Here is a 19165-nt window from a genome sequence, read left to right on the forward strand (position 1 = left end):
TGAAAGGTATCTCCTAATATTCTTAGCTACCTTGAACCCCTACCACTGCCATCAAACATAGTGATATTTTCTTAAGTATTTTGAAGTTATAAAAATTGGGATACATTTATGAACTCATGTGCTATTTGACTTACCAAAAATTACCTAGATTAAAATTTTATCAGTCAATAATTAAATGAGTAATATTCCTATCTTCAATAACATTTCTAAGTTCTGAATTCTGTTTTTCTCTTTTAATATCAATCTACATATTGCTGTATATTGACGGGCAAATGTATTCCTCTTGCATTTTACTGATATTTTTTAACACCGGGACTTCCAGTTCAGCATACAAATAAGCCACATTCAAGTTTCTGTTAATAGATTCTTTACCTCTCACTAATTTACATTTTTATCTCCTTCATGGCCAATTATTTTTAAAATTTCATTTCATGTTCAGAATATTCTGATAATGTCAGTGCTTTAAAATCTACTTTTTTATTTTCATGAGAAGACCGTTTGTTGGGGCACCTCAGGCTTATGAAATCACAGATAGGTTTTAAACGTGGATCTTTGATAAGAGGAACATTTATTATGAATCTAAGGAAGACAGTATAATCTTCTTTAGCTTCTCCCTTTAAGAGGGTTCTGAAATATACTCTTATTAGAAAGAAGTCTCACCTACAAGCCTAGGTATACGTTTAGAGAGAGGGAAACTTTTTGTTTGCATAAATGATTCCCAAATGATTTGAGAAAATGTAAAAAATATTAATCATTTCAAATTTCGTTGAAGACAGTGGAGGTTCTCAAAATCTACCTCTGTAGACCTCTGTTACCTCTGTTACCGTGTTTACCTAATCAAGATGCACACAAACAAGGCAATAATACCTCTTGCTTTTCTTTAGGAGCAATATGAGGTACTTTTTCATCTATTGAACAGTTGCCCACAACAAATGCTTGGTTTTGAAAATTGGGGATTCCAATCTGCCAAAAATGAAACTAGCTGTGGTTGCCTATAAGTCATCCTTTCTAGTGGTCACATAAAATGAACAGTAGATAGCAAATACGTTAAAAATTGAGCCCATACATTCATCTTAGAATTTTGCTGACTTGAGGTTTCTTTTCTTGGTTTGTGAGGCCAGCAGAACTTCCATGTTGAATTATAGTCTGTTTCACTGTTTTCAGTTTCAGACAACTGATTGCAAATGCCTGTGAAACCACTCCAATTAAAACCACATGAGGGTGCTAGAAACTTAGAGTATGCCAATCACAGCAGGGAGGAGACCTGGGGTGAAAAATAGCAGATGTTATTGTGATTTAAATTTTCACTTCATATACATTCTGATTTGGGGACAAATTCTATGTTTCAATTGAATAGTTTTTGTTGCAACCAGAAAGCAGGTTGAAATTCTAACTAAGCAGAAATAAGTGGATGGGTGATAGTGAAAAAGGTCCTCGGAGGATTAGACCCATACTGTTAGAGATCACTTATAATATCTTTTGACTTCCACATTCTGTTGCATTTATTTGCTAATAATTTAACATTTTTAGTTTCTGTTTCCTAACATAGGCATATTTGTACATAGATATATTTTCTATTGTTCACAATGATCAACATTAAATTTTTTTATATAAATCTTTCAATAATTCAAAAGATTCCAAAAAATTATACGTAAAATTATCTTTTGTCTCAAGAATTCAACAGGTATTAGTAAACCTAAATCCTGAATTCATTATTTTCTGAATGATACTTTACTGTTTATTATTATTATTTTTTTGAAGTGGTATAGATGCACACACAGCAATTTGATAATGATTATTATTTAGAAGTGTTAGATAGAGGGGCGCCTGGTTAGCTCAGTCGGTTGGGCTTCTGACTTTGGCTCAGGTCATGGTCTCGCAGTGCGTGGGTTCGAGCCCCACATCAGGCTCTGTGCTGACAACTCGGAGCCTGGAGCCTGCTTCAGATTCTGTGTCTCCGTCTCTCTCTGCCCCTCTCCTGCTCACACTCTGTCTGTCTGTCTGCCTGTCTGTCTGTCTCTCTAAAAAATACATAAATATTTAGAAAAAAAAAGAAAGAGGTGTTAGATAGATTAAAAAAAGACTAGATGGGCCCTGAAGCTACCTGTCTCAGTCATTCTGTGGTACATAGAAGTCTAAATAGAGGTCTAAAGTTGGATAGATGTCACGGCTGATGGAGTATAAGTATGTAGGGCTTGAGTTTTATTGTCCTATTTTGGTTATCTTCACCGTTACCCTGGATTATGATATCTCCTGCTTTTTCGCAGACCTCTAAATATCCAAACAGGCTTAGTCATCAAGGCAGATTCTGCTCCAATAGTAATAATAACTATTATCAGTTGGCATTATATAGTTGAATTGTGTCTTACCTATTTGCAGAAAGTTTACAAAGATTAGTTCTTTTCCCTTTGCATTCATCTGTGGTTCACTTTGTTTCAAAATCTCAACTGTTCCAGCACTGGAAAGTCTCACTTTAGATGTGGGCCCAGGAGGTAGCTATTTATTTGGTGTGATTTGAGATGGCCCCTAAATTCTCTTACCTCAATAGATCTCTGGTGCCAATGTGCCCAGGTCCCTTTGCATTCTTTTTAGGTACCTGGGGAAATAGGCAGTGGGGATCTCAGCCGGGAGAAGAGCAGAAGCTTAAACATAGGGCAAAGTATAGAATGATACATGTGGGTTAGGTTTCACTCAGTTCCTTTCTCATGTGTTGGAAGAGTATAGGCTAAGGAGCTAGTCAGATAATAGGTGTGAAGTCTTCCCCGCTGTGGACTCATGGGCATGTCACCTCCCTCACTTCTCTGGCCTCACATTCTTTCTGATAATGTCTGCCTTATACTTTTGTTGTGAGGCTTAAACAAATATAAATATAAAGGACACCTGGAACATGATGAGTGCTCAACAAGGTTTTCCCTCTGAAAATGAAAATGCTACTTATGATGATGAAGGGTATTTTGCGATTTTAGATATATGCGTTTAAAGACAATTTTTAGAGTCACAATTTACATTTGCTTACATATTTCACAGTGTATCATTTCTTAATTTTCTTTATGATGCATTGTCACCTTATTTTAAAACCAGATCTTTTTAAAAAAAGAAGCAATGATAGCAAGTCATACAGATGCTATTCTTATCAAAAGATCAATAACACTCTATTATGCTAATGAACAAAAATTCCCACTCTACCGTTGTTAATCATGCTAAGATTCTTCTAAAATCCAATAAACACGTTTACTAGCAGAGCATGAGAATATCATTCGAATTGATGGCCAATCTATGACTTGTATTTACATATAGTCATCTGAAATGAAGTTCAGAATTTGACTCCTAAATGGAATATACCCACATATTTGGTATATATGTGAATGCCCACAGACTGGAGTGGGGAAAACAACGATTGTAACGACGTTGGCATTATGGAAATAACTGATGAGTTTTCCATGTCTGTGAGAAAGCGGAAATTATATAAGTTCCTTTCCTTGAAGGGTGGAGATGAGCATGTATCGTGCTGAGGATGATGTATGAAACCCCAGCCTTTTTTAGGGCTGAGATGTTGGACCACTCTTAGAATAATCGACCTGGCGTCCCTGCTGCAAATGCCTGCTCCCATCAGAACTCAGTTTGCCATCTCCAATACATGAGTATAGCAATGGGAGCCCTCAGGAGACTTCCAGAGCAATAGCCATTCTTACCAATTTAGGTGATAACCATTATTCAGACAGCTTCAGCAAAAAATTTCTCTTCCCCACTTGAGTTCACTGACTTTCTCCTTTTCCTCTTAAATTGTTTATTGCTGCCCAAGGGCATGCTAGGAAAGTTGACTGTTCTAGGCAGTTCCCCAAATTTATAAGCTGGTGTAGTGGCATTAATCGACCTAGAGTGATAACATATTTTACAGTGAATTCCTTTAGGTTTTCAAAAGTTTCTCTTTATTCAAAGTGATATGAGTTGTATCATGTAGGATTCCAATGCCTGTTATTCATATGCATTGGGATTTAGATGTTTAATCTATTAACTTCCCATTAGTGGATCACTTTCCAAGAAGTTTAAGAAAACTTAAGGCTGTCGAATTTTTAGTGGAACAGCAACATTTACATAGACTCTATCCGCTGGCCTTCACAACTGAACTATTCACATTTTAATATGGCTATTTTCCCCACACTCGCTCATCTTACCAACAGCGACTCTTTCACACCTAATGCTCCTCCCCTATAGCATTTTCATAAATGCTCATGACAAGAAAAAATATACTTATTTTGATCTATTAAAAATTAGAAAAATCTCACCTGTAATCCTTTCCTCCATTAGCATATAGATAGATTCAATTTTGGTCATGCAAATAAATCTGACCTGGAGGGCAGAAGTACAAGTACCATAAATCAAATGTCAAATGTCTTCATCAGCTAGGTTCTCCTGATATAGCTGATTCCCTTAGGTAATAAAAGAATGGATTTAGAATTATATCTTTTAGTACAGAAACTTGAGCTTTGATTCAATCAAGCAATTCTGAATGCCTTCTAAGTATAAGATAATAATCGCAAAATTTGTAGACTACGTATCAGTCGCTACTCTAGCTACATTATTTCATTTAATTTTTACCACAACCTAAGGAAGTCAGTAGTTATCCTGATTTTATAGATAGTAAGCTGAGGTACAGAGATATTTAGCAATTTCCTTGCGATCACATGCTAATAAATGACAGATTCGAGATCAAACCTGAGCAGGACTCCAGGGCCTAGGATGTTTGATATTTCACCCCTGTGCTATATGTAAGTGTGTGTATATGTATATACACACATATATATGTATGTGTGCATTCACACATATAATTGTATATATTATGGTTAGAGGTGTGGAAAGGTGAATTATAGGCATTATATATACATCTGGGGGAAATAAGGTTACATGTCATAGACAGTTTAAAAAAAGGTTTATTTATTTTATTTCAAGAGAGAGAGCTTGAGCAGGGAAGGGGCAGAGAGCTGGAGAGAGGAAGAATCCCAAGCAGGCTCTGGGTTGTCAGCGCAGAGCTCAGTGTGGGGCTCAATCCCAAGAACTGTGAGATCATGACCTAAACCTAAATCAAGAGTCAGACGTTTAACCAACCGAGCCACCTGGGTGCCCTTACACTTTCAATGTAGTAACAGTAGTCCATAAAGGGATAGTTGTCCCATCACTGTAGAACTAGCACATATGATAAGTTTCCCCTATGTTAGGAAGTAATAGACAAGCACAGGTACACATATCTCTCAGTTGAACCCCTTTTGCTGTAAGGAAGGAAGGAAGTCAACTATAAGAAAGCTTTTTTTTTGTAAGCAGGGACTATTTCAGGATACAATACTCCAAACATTTTTATTTATAATATCACATGGGATTAGCAATTTTAGATTGAAAGACAGTAATGACGCCTAAAAAAAAGCAACATGAACAGGCAAGAAAAAAAATGTGAGGGTGCTGATTACCAGCTTCGAGCAACTGCTTATCTTCTGCCTGTAACTATTTTTAGTTTCTTTATTTTCTTATTTTGATTTTTGGGTGCTTTAACTATTTCTGATTGACCTATCAAAAGGAAACTGTTTTCGTCCAATTTAGATGTTTAAAAACAGGGTCTATGACCATTGACATACAGTTTATATCATGTAAATATAGGAGGCTAAGATTTGGATCTATTTCTCCATTAATTGTCGACACAAATTTAATTTACTATGGATTAAAGTATGAATTGTTCAGAAATTGCTTTTGTCTAATATCCTATAGGCTTCTTTTTTAATGTTTTAATTCTGATAACATTAATATTCTCTTCCCCCTTCACTGCCACTTACTGCTACATTCAATGTAGGAAAAAAGAGGAAAGTGTGCTTTTGAAGGGTCCAATTTTCATCTGAACATCACTGTGTTCAGTGTGATAAACTGTGTCCATTGGCGAGTGCTGAAAAATCATAGGTGTGCCTATTGCTTAGGAAAACAATCTAGGGCAAACCTGGTGAGTTCCACTTGGGCATTCAAGTGCTAAATTGAGCTCAGTAAAGTTGGCCATTTCCCTGCAGCCACAAACTTCTGGCAGATGTAATAATGCAGGTGTCACCTTAGCTGGAACACTCCCTTTGAATGTCCTCTCCTACACATGTTAGTTTCTATTGACTTTTTATTTAACTTGCTCACGAGGCATGGCAAAACCAGACAGGAACATTTTGTGCTTATATTTGATTAAAGTTTTTCGGGGGGGAAAGTGTCACCAAAAAGTTGTTAAAACTTATATGTAAGACAGAGAAATGTCAGTACTTCATTCTCTCAAGGTAATTTACATTTTCTGATAGAAAAAAATGAATAATGAACAACTTTCATCTTAAAGGATACTAGATACAGAAATAACTTAGGGAAAGAAATATATATATTTCCTTACATATGACATATAATTAATTGCATGTTATAATTTTGATGATACTTCACTATGACATATGCTTGTGATACCAATGACCATTTTCCCTACTCCAGTCTGTGGACATCCATATATATATTAAGTATGTGGGTATTTAATATTTTTAATGTATAATGAGATGGTGATGGTTGGACACTTTAGTGGAAACCGTTGATTTGGTTTGCAATCAATGGGTATGTCCTGTGACCTCACTGCCAACTCACACTATCTTTCTGAGTCTCAGTTTCACTGTAGTAAAAAAAAAAAAAAAATACTCCTCTCTTAATTTACTGGGAAGCTGTGCAACTAAGATGAATATAGGATATATTATGTATGAAGTGATTAACTCTAAAGGAAAACAATTTTATCATTTACTACATATTACCATTCTACAGTTTTAGTCATCATACCCTAAACAACTTATCTAATAAACTTATTCAAGAATACTAAAAACTCTTACATAAAAGAGGTTTTTTTTTTTCTCTATGTAAAAGAGGAGTATTACTGTGGGAATTTCCATGCCTCTGTGAACTAATGCCAAGAATACATTTTATTTTTAATTCATTTTATGTTCCATGTGATATTTTAGGTGATGTCATAGATTTCATAGGCCTTCACTAATTTTTTAACTAATCATTTATTGAATCAGATATAAAGTAAAAGCTTACATCAAATATCTAATGTTCTGAGAATCTTAATTGAATTCACTATTTATATAGTGTTTACATATGTGTATTTTGAAAGTGGGAGAGAGAACTTGATTCTATCACGGGCAAGATAAATGTTTTACCCAAACTGCTTCAGAGTGATATTTAGATAATTCACAAGATGAATATTATATATTTTGTGTGTATTGATTCTTAAACGTTTGATAGTTCAAAAATCTTAAGTTGACTTAAAATAACATATAGTCATAATTAGCATGTATGTGCCTCTTAATAGTCAAGAATTAATAGATTCTATCCCTATGTCAATATTTCTGATTTCAGCATGATGAGTTATATATTTTCTTGATGGCAGTTCTCTTTATTAGGAGCTCTTATTGGACCATATGGTATTTGTTCAGCTACTCAGTCATTATATTTATTGGGGACCTGCTATATGTAAGGCATGGTACTAGGCCCAGTGACATTTGTGAATGGATAATTGTTAGTCATTAACCTGCCTTCAATGGGTTTGTAATCTATTTTCAAAGATTAAATATATATATATGGTTATACATAAGGCAGATACTTTTAACAGATCAACTAAAGTCAGGAACACAAAGCTGGAAAAGTTAAGTAGAGGTTAAAATAAAAGTTCTAAGACCTTTGCAGAAGTTTTCTCATGTAAGTATCAATTTAAGGTTTCCTAGAAGGTGTGTATCCCTCCCTCATATTTTATAAATGAAACAATGCCTCAGATGTTTAAGTAAATTTTCAAGATTTCAGAGGTAGTGCATGTTGGAGTCAGGATTTAAGTTCAGGACTTTCAGAATCCAAGGACAACGTATATCCCTTCTATACATCACAAAATATATACTTCAATATATTCCAGTGCCATAGAAGCCAAGGAAAGAGAGATTTTAACACAAAACAAATAAAAATAGGAAGACACTTTCACCAATATTGCAGGGTTTAGGGAGAGCAGAGAGGGAAAGAATTGAGTAAGTCTACCAAATTTGATGATCCGGAGGAAGGACAGGAACTAGTCTATAAGGACCAAATATGCAAGAAGAAAGAGGTGACGGGAAAATGGATAAATTTTACTTAGGAAGTAACAAATTGTGTTTGCTCTTCTATTGTTATATTTCTATTATGTTTCATAAAAATGAGAATCTTACTATAAATAAATCAACTCTATGAACAGAAATTAAAGTGGATATTATCAGCTATGGTTCAATATAAGTAGCAGCTGGAACCACAGTTTCATTTCATTGTTTTGTAATTATTTGATGCATGCTAGTAACATCCTCCAATTAAACTGTAAGTTCCATCACAGCAAATTCCAAATATCATAAGGTCTTAGTAGACTCTTATTATAAATTTTTCTTACAAGGCTTTGTTGATTTGTGTGAACAAAGAATAAAGTTCACTATGCTGAGGTATAGCATCAGCTCTGAAACAGATATGAATGGCTTCCAATTCTTTATTGATCATATATTTTCTTTGGCATTGGCATATGATGTCTTCCATCAAGTAAACACTCAAAAGCACCGGGGCACCTGGGTGGCTCTGTCAGTTAAGTGTCCAACTTCGGCTCAGGTCATGATCTCAGGGTTCATGAGTTCGAGCCCCGCGTCGGGCTCTGGGCTGATAGCTCGGAGCCTGGAGCCTGCTTCAGATTCTGTGTCTCCCTCTCTCTCTGCCCCTCCCTCGGTCATGCTCTGTCTCTCTCTGTCTCTCTCTCAAAAATAAATATTAAGCAAAAAAATTTAAAAAAAATATCACAAAAATATTTGTGTGATAAGATGCCCATGAAATAAATGAATAAATATTCTTGGGAGAAAGTGAAAATCATAATTTCTTAGTCATGGCAAAGAAGGGAAGTTGGAGTACGGGAAAACGTGTTTATAGTTCCTAGTTGCTCCAAGAGACTCACAAAATGATGGCCTGAAAAACATATAGTCTAAGATATACACTCACTGTGTTGGAAGACATTGTAAATCAGCATCTCTACACTTTCATTCTTTTAAGTGACTGTATATCTACTGTTTAGGTAGGAATACTTCGAATAAACTGTTTTCTAATAACAGGGGGTTTATCTCATTGTTTTATATTATCAAATAGAGATTGTATATACTGGAAGCATTATAATTCCTGTCTGGGCATGAAAAAAAATCTCGATGGTCCCTTGAGAACAGGCCAAAATTATATTTTTTATTAAAAACAAAGAACTATCTAGAACTTTCAATATTGCAGATGTTTTTAAAAATTTTTGTGAAAAATGTTCACAAGTATTTACAATGGTAATGAAGTTTCTAATTTAATTAACCAGCAAGAAGGTTAAGGCAAAAAATACAGACTAACAATATTTATAATACAGAGATCCGTATTTCTCTGGTGACCTTAAATGCATTTCTGTTACAATACAGGTAGAAAATACCACTATTCTATTTTTGTGGATGGTGAAACTGAGTCACATCGAGGAGTGTGTCATAGTACATGTCACACCAGTCAGGGGGAAAGCAAGGAATCTAGCCCAGGGCTTCTGCCTGCGGTTCTAATCACTAACCCTTTTCAAAAGCTTCTTTTTAGAGATATGACTTTTAAATCAGACAGCTGGAGATCAGTTCCTCCTTAGCTGTCAACTTGTGAGCTGTGTGTTTTCCTCTCTGAATCCTTGACCTCACTTAGAGCAGAAGCTTTGTAAGAGATGTGCCCTTCTCTAGAACTCTTGTGGGGAAAACACAGGGGCCTGGCAGGGAGAAAGCCCTGGTGAGTCACCTTTAAAAAAATATAAGCAGAATTTTCAAGGATATGGAGACCCGGGATAAGGGTTTTCCTTTTACATTTTGCCATATTTCAAATAAAAGGCTGTATACATATGCACACATACACATCCATTTAATCTTTCTTTAAATAAGAGGTAAACACCTCATCCTCTATGTTAACGCAGGTCAGTGAAAAGCACCTGATGTATACAATGGAAATGACCTTTACACAAAATAATCTACCTCCGCGGTAGTTATAGAAGCTAGATAATCAATCACTCAACGACCCCTCCGAAATTTTTCATCTGTTATTCATACCTGAAATGTCTTTATGGAGGCATCAAGCCTCTGAGGCAGCCCTTGAAGGTGAAGTACATGATTGCTGGCCTGAGGAGCATAGGGTGGTGGCCGTGCTTCCTGACAGCGTAGAAAATGTTTGGGTGCACATGCTCTCCAGAAGATCAGTTGTTATTTGCAGGGAGTACACAGTGTGGTGGCCCTCATGGCCTCAAGGCATAGATACATAAGAATGTTGCAGAGGAGGGAAAAGTCTGTGAAACGCTGAGGTGCTGGGGCCTAAGGTAGGTGACTTAGCGGTTGTGTTCTGATTAACTGCTCTTCCTGCTTTCCCCCCTCCTTCTCTTCCTCTCTCTCCTTTCTTGGACCAGCTCTTCCCCTTCTTCCTTATCCCCTGGCATTTGCACTTACGAAGCACTTATTACCTGCTTGGCCCGGTGCTAGCAGTTCACGTGTTAATCATTTCATCTGGTTGATGTGATTGTTTTTCTCAGCAGAGTTGGAGCCTGACTCTAGATTTGGCCAGTGATACATACCTAAGGTTGAAACAGGCAGTTTCCCTGTTCAACACAATGATAATAATGTAATCATGTCATGTAATGTCATGTCATGTAGTCACATCAGTATTAGTGTGGCCATGCTGACATTACAGATACCACCTCAAACCCTACCCTACCACACCTGCTCTTTAGCTATTGGACCCACTTAATGGACCATCTTTGCTCTAGGCATCTTGAAAGGAGAGCAACTCAATTTGCTCTTGAGTATATTCATTAGCATGAACTAAATGAGACTTTTTGCTGTCATGGGTGGTAATGATTATGTTTATGTCTTCTTCTGGAAAACACTCGGTGATAAAGATTTTTGATTTCCATGTAGGTAGTGATCCTCAAATTAACATAGATCTGATGTGACATGTCATCAGGAATTTACTTCTAGAATTTTTCCACATCTTCCTAGAAATGACTTTCCATTAGGAAAAGGCTTTCTAGAAAAGGCTTTTTTGCTCATTAAGAACTAGAAAAACTTGATCAAGAATTATTTCTATGTTTGTTACGTTTAGCAAGAAAACAAAATCTATGCAGTGTTTATTGGTAGCTAGGCTTCGGTTAAGTGATTTATTTTAATTAGATTCTAAGTAATAGTTTCTAGAAGTCAAAGAAAGTTATATATTGAAAGTTGTACATTTGTTGTGTGGAACAACACACATGATAGTTGGAAAGCTATTCTACGGAAACATGACTTGCTTTAAACAAAGGTAATTGAGAGGTTTTAAAATATAGGGCTTTCAAATAAATTTATTTGTGAAATAACAGATTTTCAAACCTCAAAGAATGCTTGTTTAATCTCAGCTTTCTACTGAGGCCTTGTACAGCATTTATTTTTGTTTGTTGGATTTAAATTCTGGACCCATAAGAAACCTATATTTATGGGAAAATCCAGGATTTTGCTTACTGTATACATCTTAATTTGGGGGAAAGAGTATATTGAATGGATTTCAAATTATAAGTAAATGTATTAATCAGAAATAACAGCAGCAATATTCCATAGTATGTACTTCTCCCTTTAGTTCAGTCTGATTAGGTGAAGGCTGTTTGATTAATAAAAGCATGCTGTTTTGAACATAACAGAACACACTCTTTTTAAAAAAAATTTTAACATTTATTTATTTTTGAAAGATAGAGAGAGACAGAGCACGAGTGAGGGAGGGGCAGCTAGGAAGACACAGAATTGGAAGCAGGCTCCAGGCTCTGAGCGGTCAGCACAGAGCCCGACATAGGGCTCAACTCCATGAACGGTGAGATCATGACCTGAGCTGAAGCCAGAAGCTTAACTGAGCCACCCAGGTGCCCCAGAATACTTTTTTTAATGTTTATTTTTGAAAGAGAGAGAGACAGAGAGTAGAGTGAATGAGGGGCAGAGAGAGAGGGAGACACAGAATCTGAAGCAAGCTCCAGGTTCTGAGCTGTTAGCACAGAGTCTGACGTGGGACTTTAACTCACGAACCCTGAGATCATGACCTGAGCTGAAGTCAGATGTTTAACTGACTGAGCCACCCAGGTGCCCCAGAACACTTTCTTTTACACTAATAGACGTGACTTACTACCGTGACAGGGTGGTTTCCACCTATTTTTCATCATTACCAAATCTATGGCAGAGAATAAGAGTCACAGCATTGTCAACTAGGAATCAGTGAGATATAAAATGTGATTTATTGTGGCTCAAGAATTACAAGAAACCTATGTTAGGTAATTTTCCCCATTATTATTACTTGGTATTCATAGAAAATAATCATGATATTATAGTCAGTAGTATATAAGTGGTCTTACCAGATTGAAAGTAATACCACAATATTTCTGGATTATTGGGGTCACTAGAGATGAGTAAAAAAATGAACATAAGATTCATAAATTAAAAATTGCCTACTTAAAAATATCTACGGTATCAATTGCTTTATAAGCTTTTCCTCTGGAGGATTCTGTTGTTTTTAGTAGCCTTTAAGGTGAAATGCAGTTTTAAGTGCATCATCCCTTGAAAATGAACACCTGGGATAGTGTAGCATTATTGCAGTGGTGCTAAGTGGACCCAGATCCTAACAGATAGTTTTCCTGATGGCGTGCTTTCAACATGAACATTGGACCCGGGTATTGTTTGTCCTGTAGATGAGAGGTAAAGATCAAGGTTTTCTTTAATTTCTCCAAATACCTCACTGCTATACAGAAACAAAACACAGTGCTTTCAAAAATTCGGAGAAAATTGTAGTATTCACCCAATTGCCTAGGTTTCATCCTTTTGCTTTTCTAAATACTACCGCTGCTTTTGAAAAAAATGTCTTTTGCATTTCTCTTTTTTTTAATGTTTGTTTATGTTTGAGACAGAGCATGAGTGGGGGAGGGGCAGAGAGAGAGAGAGAGAGAGAGAGAGAGAGAGAGAGAGAGAGAGAGAATCCGAGTGAGTCTCCAGGCTCTGAGCTGTCAGCACAGAGCCTGATGTGGGCCTGAACTTACAGACTGTGAGATCATGACCTGAGCTGAAGTCGGGTGCTTAACCAATTGAGCCACCCAGGTGCCCCTCTTTTGCATTTCTCTTAAGGAAAGAGGTAACAGCCTGTCTTTTTGAAAGAAAAGATGAGAGGACAAATAACTTCACCCCCGATTGCATGATTGTGATTGTGGCATGGTCTCAACCCTGTGAAGTGCCAAAAATAATCCGCAAAGCCATGCAAAACTGAGGGAGACGCTGACGTGAGGGTGTTGGGGTAGAGAACATGTGCCTTAACTCAGTTTTCTGTCCTTAAAGCAGGTGTAGTTACAGAGCATCAGGCCCTAGTGCTTCTCTCAGCTTCTGCCTTTTAGGGGATTTTTAAAAAGAAGATAATAATAAAATCACAAGCCCATCCCATAATTGTAGGCCAAGTGGAGTGCTCATTTTCACATTAGAGCTTGTGCAATCTGGAGGGAAATTTGTTTAGTATTACTTGTGAGTTGGTGGATCAGATAAAAGCCAGTCAAGTGGAAGAGAGGACTGTGTGAAGTGTGCTGGGTCCCCTGGTAATTGCGATGCTGCAGGCGTTTCACCAGTCAGTTAATAGATTTCCCCAGTTCCTTTATGCCAGGTGAAAATTTCCTCATTAAGGGGAATTTATTCCATTTCCTTTTATCATTTATTATTGAAGACTAAGTGTGAGTGGAGGAAGTTTCGGAGATGACAGGGTAGAATTTTAAACAACAACAACAACAAAATCTACATTGGAAGTCGGGGAGAGAGAGAGAGAAAGAGAGGGAGAAAGAGAGAGAGAGAGAGAGAGAGAAAGAGAGGGAGAGAGAGAGAGAGAGAGAGAGAGAGAGAGAGAGAAAGAGAGAGAGAGAGAGAGAGAGAGAGGAGAGAGAGAGGAGAAAGGCTCCTATTGTTTATACAACCAGAGAACGCAACAGAGACTTGCCTCGGTAGAGGCTGAGCCATGCTGTCTCACCACTAAAAGATTATGGCAGGGAATGTAAAAGTCTGATTGTTTTGAAGATGTTCCTCCCCCTCCAAAATTTCAGAACTGTCATTTTGTGCTGCTAAGTGGAGAGGAACTAGAGATTTTGAAAAGGCCAGCATCACAGCTATTTGGTGTTTCTTTGTTTTATTGTTTAGATGCTATTATGCAATGATGAAAGTGTAACTTTTGAAGAGTTTGCCCTTGAACGCTGAAGGCAAGGAAAGCTGGAAGGGGAAAGACGAGTTATATCTGTAGCAAGCTTTAGAGGACACAGTGAAGATAAACACAAACATACTAGTACACACAAATGTGTGTACCTGATAATAGGATAATTTATTGTGCATATTTTAAAAACGTGCACTTTTGTGCAATGTGCCCCATTCAGCTGATCACATTTCTTGCTTGGGATAATGCTCCCTTGATTTACAATATAATATAAATGGAGCATTCCCTATTGAGGCTTCAAAAGGCAGTCTTGAATTACAAATTCAGCATTTATATTTCTTTTAGTAATTATTCTATTTTGAGTTTGTTCCAAATTAAGGTTTTTATTTTCCTTTTGAAAAATAGAAATATTATAGCCCTGTCTCACTAAAATAAGCTTTCATCTAACTTGATTTTTCAAAAAAATCTCGCTCTGATGGAAGTTCTTTTTAGCAGGCAAAATGGAAGACAGCCCAATATGGGCAGATAAAGACAAGGAACATGTGTCTGAATCTCCACATTGTTAAATGAGCTTTATGTTCACTTAAGATTATTCATCTTGCATTTGACTCTGAAGAGGTTTAACCTTATCTAAATCACTGGCCCAAAGCTAATGAATCGTGTCTTCAAACTGTCTCTTCTTTTATTTTATTATAATGGGACTCAAAATAAAATTTTGTATCGGAACAAGTAGGGAATAAAGTCAATTTTCTTCCGTATGTAATCACATGCCAGCCAGCTTTGTGTTATGCAAAAGCAGCAGAGAAAGTGAATGAGGGAAATGTAGAGAGGGAGGCAAGCCACTTCCTGTCTTGGTATTCTGCATATCCAGGAGTATTAGGGTAGCACGGAATGTGGGAAGGGACCTACGTTATCCATGTCTTTGTGATTGCCAGGGTGGGTCAGAATCAACATGTATTTTCTCAATGAGGATTGGGAAGTGTTTCGCACTATTTTACGAACATGTCTGAAGAGCAGAAATTAATAACCAGAGAGATTATAAATAAAATACTATAGAAGATACATCACTTTGAATTTCATATGAACATACCTACCCAATATTTGCATTCAAATGAAGATAGATGAACGTGATTATATTCATATACTATTCCAATTCAATACACCCTAATTTTCAAGACATTTAAAAACGTCATAGCATGCTATTGGTCTAGCTGTTTGAATATTGAGCAAAAGTTAAAGCTGTTTTGGGCTCACCAAGAAAATATTCTGCGAATCAGCTTGTGAGCTTGAAACATGCACTCTGCAAGTTTAGCTTGATAAAGCTGTTTTGGAAATCTCACCGGGTGAATTGAGGGGGCGCCTATGGAGAGGTAGTTTTCAACCCCATTCCAAAATTCTATCATTTGTGATTCATTATTCCATGTTGCCGTTGCTCTTCTTGGGCGTCCCCTTTACATAATGAAAACTCTCTGGGGTGGGGATTCTATGTCGCGTAGTAATGATTGAGTTAGTCTTGTGACAGATAGCTGTTTTGTTTTTTTTTTTTTCCACCAGAACTGAGCACAGAATTAATTTACTGTCCTTTTTTATGCACAAGGCCAATTCTATCAATCAGTCTTCCTTTTTTCTTTTTTTTCTTTCTTTTTATTTGCTTGTTGGTAAGAGTCCAATTTTATTTGGTGAGTCGGGGAGGAAGACTTTGCATGTTTGCTGGAGATGTCTTTATATGCTCTCTTGGACTCTTTTCGTGGAAAAGAATAAGACGAATTATGCATATTTCAGCAATAGAAAAGACTGCATTGCTGAATGTGGACAAAACAAATGCAAATTTATTTCATCCCTAATAGAAATGTGAGGAATCTAAATGGTTTCTTTTTTTGTTTGTTTAATACCATTATTTATAGTTTTCATTTGAAGCAATATAGCAACCTTTGAAGAATTGACTGATATTCTGTATAAGAAGAAATAAAAATAAATCATTCAAGACAAGGGAAAGAATAGAAAAACATGACCAAAGGAGCTAAAGACAAATATATTACTTCTGGTTATCTTTGGACTTGGAGGACTTGCATTTTTGCTAGTCCATAGTCATAATTACAGGTGTGATGGCTCTTTTAAGGCACGTTTCTTTAAGTGTGTCTGGACTGCTGCTATTCAGGGTTAGGATTTAGTCATTTAAGTTAGTGTGGTTGTTGATGTAGTACCATAATATGGGTTTTGCTTCAAATAGTTATTGCAATAATAAAGAAATGTCTTACTGAAGATCTGTTTATTCTTAATTTTTCTTTTACTGCTATCTCACAATTATAGGAAAATGCCCTAGCAAGTATCTAGAAAAATCTAAGGGTAAAAATTGGCTTAATGTGATGTGTACAGCATTTCTCCGTGTAACTCAAGCTTCATACTTACATTTTAAGCAAAATTGCAGGTCACAGAGCAGATGGGTAGACTTTCACCATGCAGGTAAACATTAATATGATTTATCTTTCGCAAAACTCACAATTAAATATATTTATTTCAAAAGAACATCATGCATAGTTCTAACTTAGAAAGTAGCTTATTTATCAAGCACTTCCACTTTGAGGCTGAATGCACACTTGCACGTAAACAAATGAGCAATTGGTTTAGGAACATAATCTTGGCAAGAAAAGTGAAAATATCTGTTTCCAAAGCAAATAGCAACAAACAAATTATTCTTTGCTTTTGTCTCAAAATGTTTTCTTTTTTGCAATAACTAAAGATAAACACCAGAAAGTTGGGTGTTTTCAAAAGCCCTAGGAGCTCAGCCGTCATCTCTTGGGGAAGGCCTTTGCAGACTTCTCCAGTGCTGTGGGACCATTTCCCCCGAGCCACAGCCTTCTCGTCTCTACATTCCTCGATGGCACCTCTCACTGTGCAGACACATCTATGGCTATTTGTTTGCCTTCTAATATACTCTGACCTCTCTGAATGTAGAGATTCGATACTTTATCACTCCATCATTAAAGTAGGTAGCACAGAGCCCTAGACACAGCACATGTTCACTGTGTTAAAGCACACGTGTAAGGATGACAATGAATGACATTGCCCTACCTTCACCATTCATGATTTCCTCCTAACTACAAATCCTCCATATGTTTTCTATACCTGCCATGCCGATCACTGTCTCAAATCATTGCAGATGCAGTTGCCCTTGCCTATAGTACATCTGTCAACTCTTTCATCCATATGAAGCTGAACTTTCTTTATGGCTCTGTTCTCATCCCTCTACTGCCGTAGTATTTCTCAACCAGATTCGCTCACACTGTTACCTCTTTTCTCTGACCTCACATTGCACCACATAGCTTATCTCTCCATAAAATGTCTCGAATCACTCTCTATCATTCCATTATCTCAAATATTGTTTTGTATCTTCATGAGCAGCACTGTCTAGTAGAAATTTCTGTGATGATGAAATATTCTGTAATCTGCACCATCCAATGCAGTCACCACTAGCCATGTATAGCTATTGAACACTTGAAATTTGGCTAGTGCAATTGTGAATCTAAATGTTAATTAAAAAAATTTTAATTAATTACATTGAAAGTAAACATTCACATGTGGCTAGTTGCCACCATATTGGACAGCATAGTTATAGAACATGAAGCACAATGCGTGGCACACATAGCAAGTGACTGCTAATAATCAGATTATAATCAAGAATTTGACAGGAAAATGTGTTGCTCTGGGAGAATGTTTATCAAATACTTGGGAAGATTAAAAAATCAAAATGAGAATAGAAAAAGGAGACATTAAATTTATTGGGAGAAATAATTAATTAACTTGAGATACAGAAGGAAATTTAAGGGCCAAAGAAAAAGCAAATTGAGTAGAACAAAACATAGCTGCAAAAATCCAAACTAATACTGATATCCAACAGCCAGAGAAATAGCTATTAAATATATGAGCTTGATTCTCTCTTCTCTAATCTAAACTCAGAATATAATTAATTAAAGAAGATTGAAGAATAGAATGAACAAAATTCAGTAGATTTAATTCAACTGCATGCTATTAGCAGAATTTCAGTGAAAATGTTTTATTTATTATTACATCTTCTGAGAACACACCGTTATATTTTAATTTCATTGTATTGACTATAAAAGTGTTATAATTGAATTTTATTGTATTGACTATTGCTTGAAATAGCTGGTCCATAGCTACTTAGTTATACTTTTATAGAACTATTTTATTCTTCTGTGCCTTGGTTCTTTACAAGTTATTTTTTTGTACACTTTGAATTATAGTTATAAGGTGATGTCAATAACTCTGTCTCTTTTATAAAAGCTATAGAAGTCCAGTTTCCCTTTTCCATTTAATAAATATTTGTTGAATGCTGTCTGGGGGCCAGTCTACAGATCAGTGGGAATGATCTGGTAAATGAGCCAAACGTATTCTTTGTCATTGTGGAATGTGAATCTAGCATAAAAAAAAATTTGGATGGTGAATAAAAGCTAACAAACATAAAAAATATTGGTGACATTGATATGCTAAACAGTATGGTTCCAACTATGCTCCTGGCTCCGAGCAAATCAATCAGTGAAGAGTCCAGAAAGATCAGTGGGTGAGGGCAAACTGAGAAGTCTTCATGGATGAAACTTGGCTTTAGTTTACCTATAAAGACTGGCTGGGAGTTGGAGAGCAGTTGGGTAGGTAAAAGGAATGTCAAAGGCATTCGAGGTGAGAGAAACAATACAAATACAGTCTATACTATGGAAATGAGCATCAATCAGGAAAGTGAGGAGACAAATCTAACTTGGATGGGAAATAATCATAAAACCAGAGAACTATCTTGTCAACATAGACAGATATATGATATTAGTAAAGAGAGGCAGTTTATGGAAAGGATACCCAGTCTGATGCAATGTTGGAT

The 19165-nt window shown here is 36.4% G+C and overlaps 1 protein-coding gene and 1 non-coding gene across 2 annotated transcripts in view; both read left to right on the forward strand.

The window, feature by feature from the left end:
• The window catches only part of CPS1 (carbamoyl-phosphate synthase 1), a 127453-nt gene that overhangs the window by 64128 nt on the left and 44160 nt on the right, over positions 1–19165 (forward strand). The gene's annotated exons all lie outside the window — the stretch shown is intronic.
• Positions 1826–1910, forward strand: TRNAQ-UUG. Its single transcript has one exon. It is a non-coding gene; the product is annotated as a tRNA-Gln (tRNA).

The sequence above is a fragment of the Panthera leo genome, chromosome C1 (genome assembly GCF_018350215.1).
Source record: "Panthera leo isolate Ple1 chromosome C1, P.leo_Ple1_pat1.1, whole genome shotgun sequence".
Classification (NCBI taxonomy): domain Eukaryota; kingdom Metazoa; phylum Chordata; class Mammalia; order Carnivora; family Felidae; genus Panthera; species Panthera leo.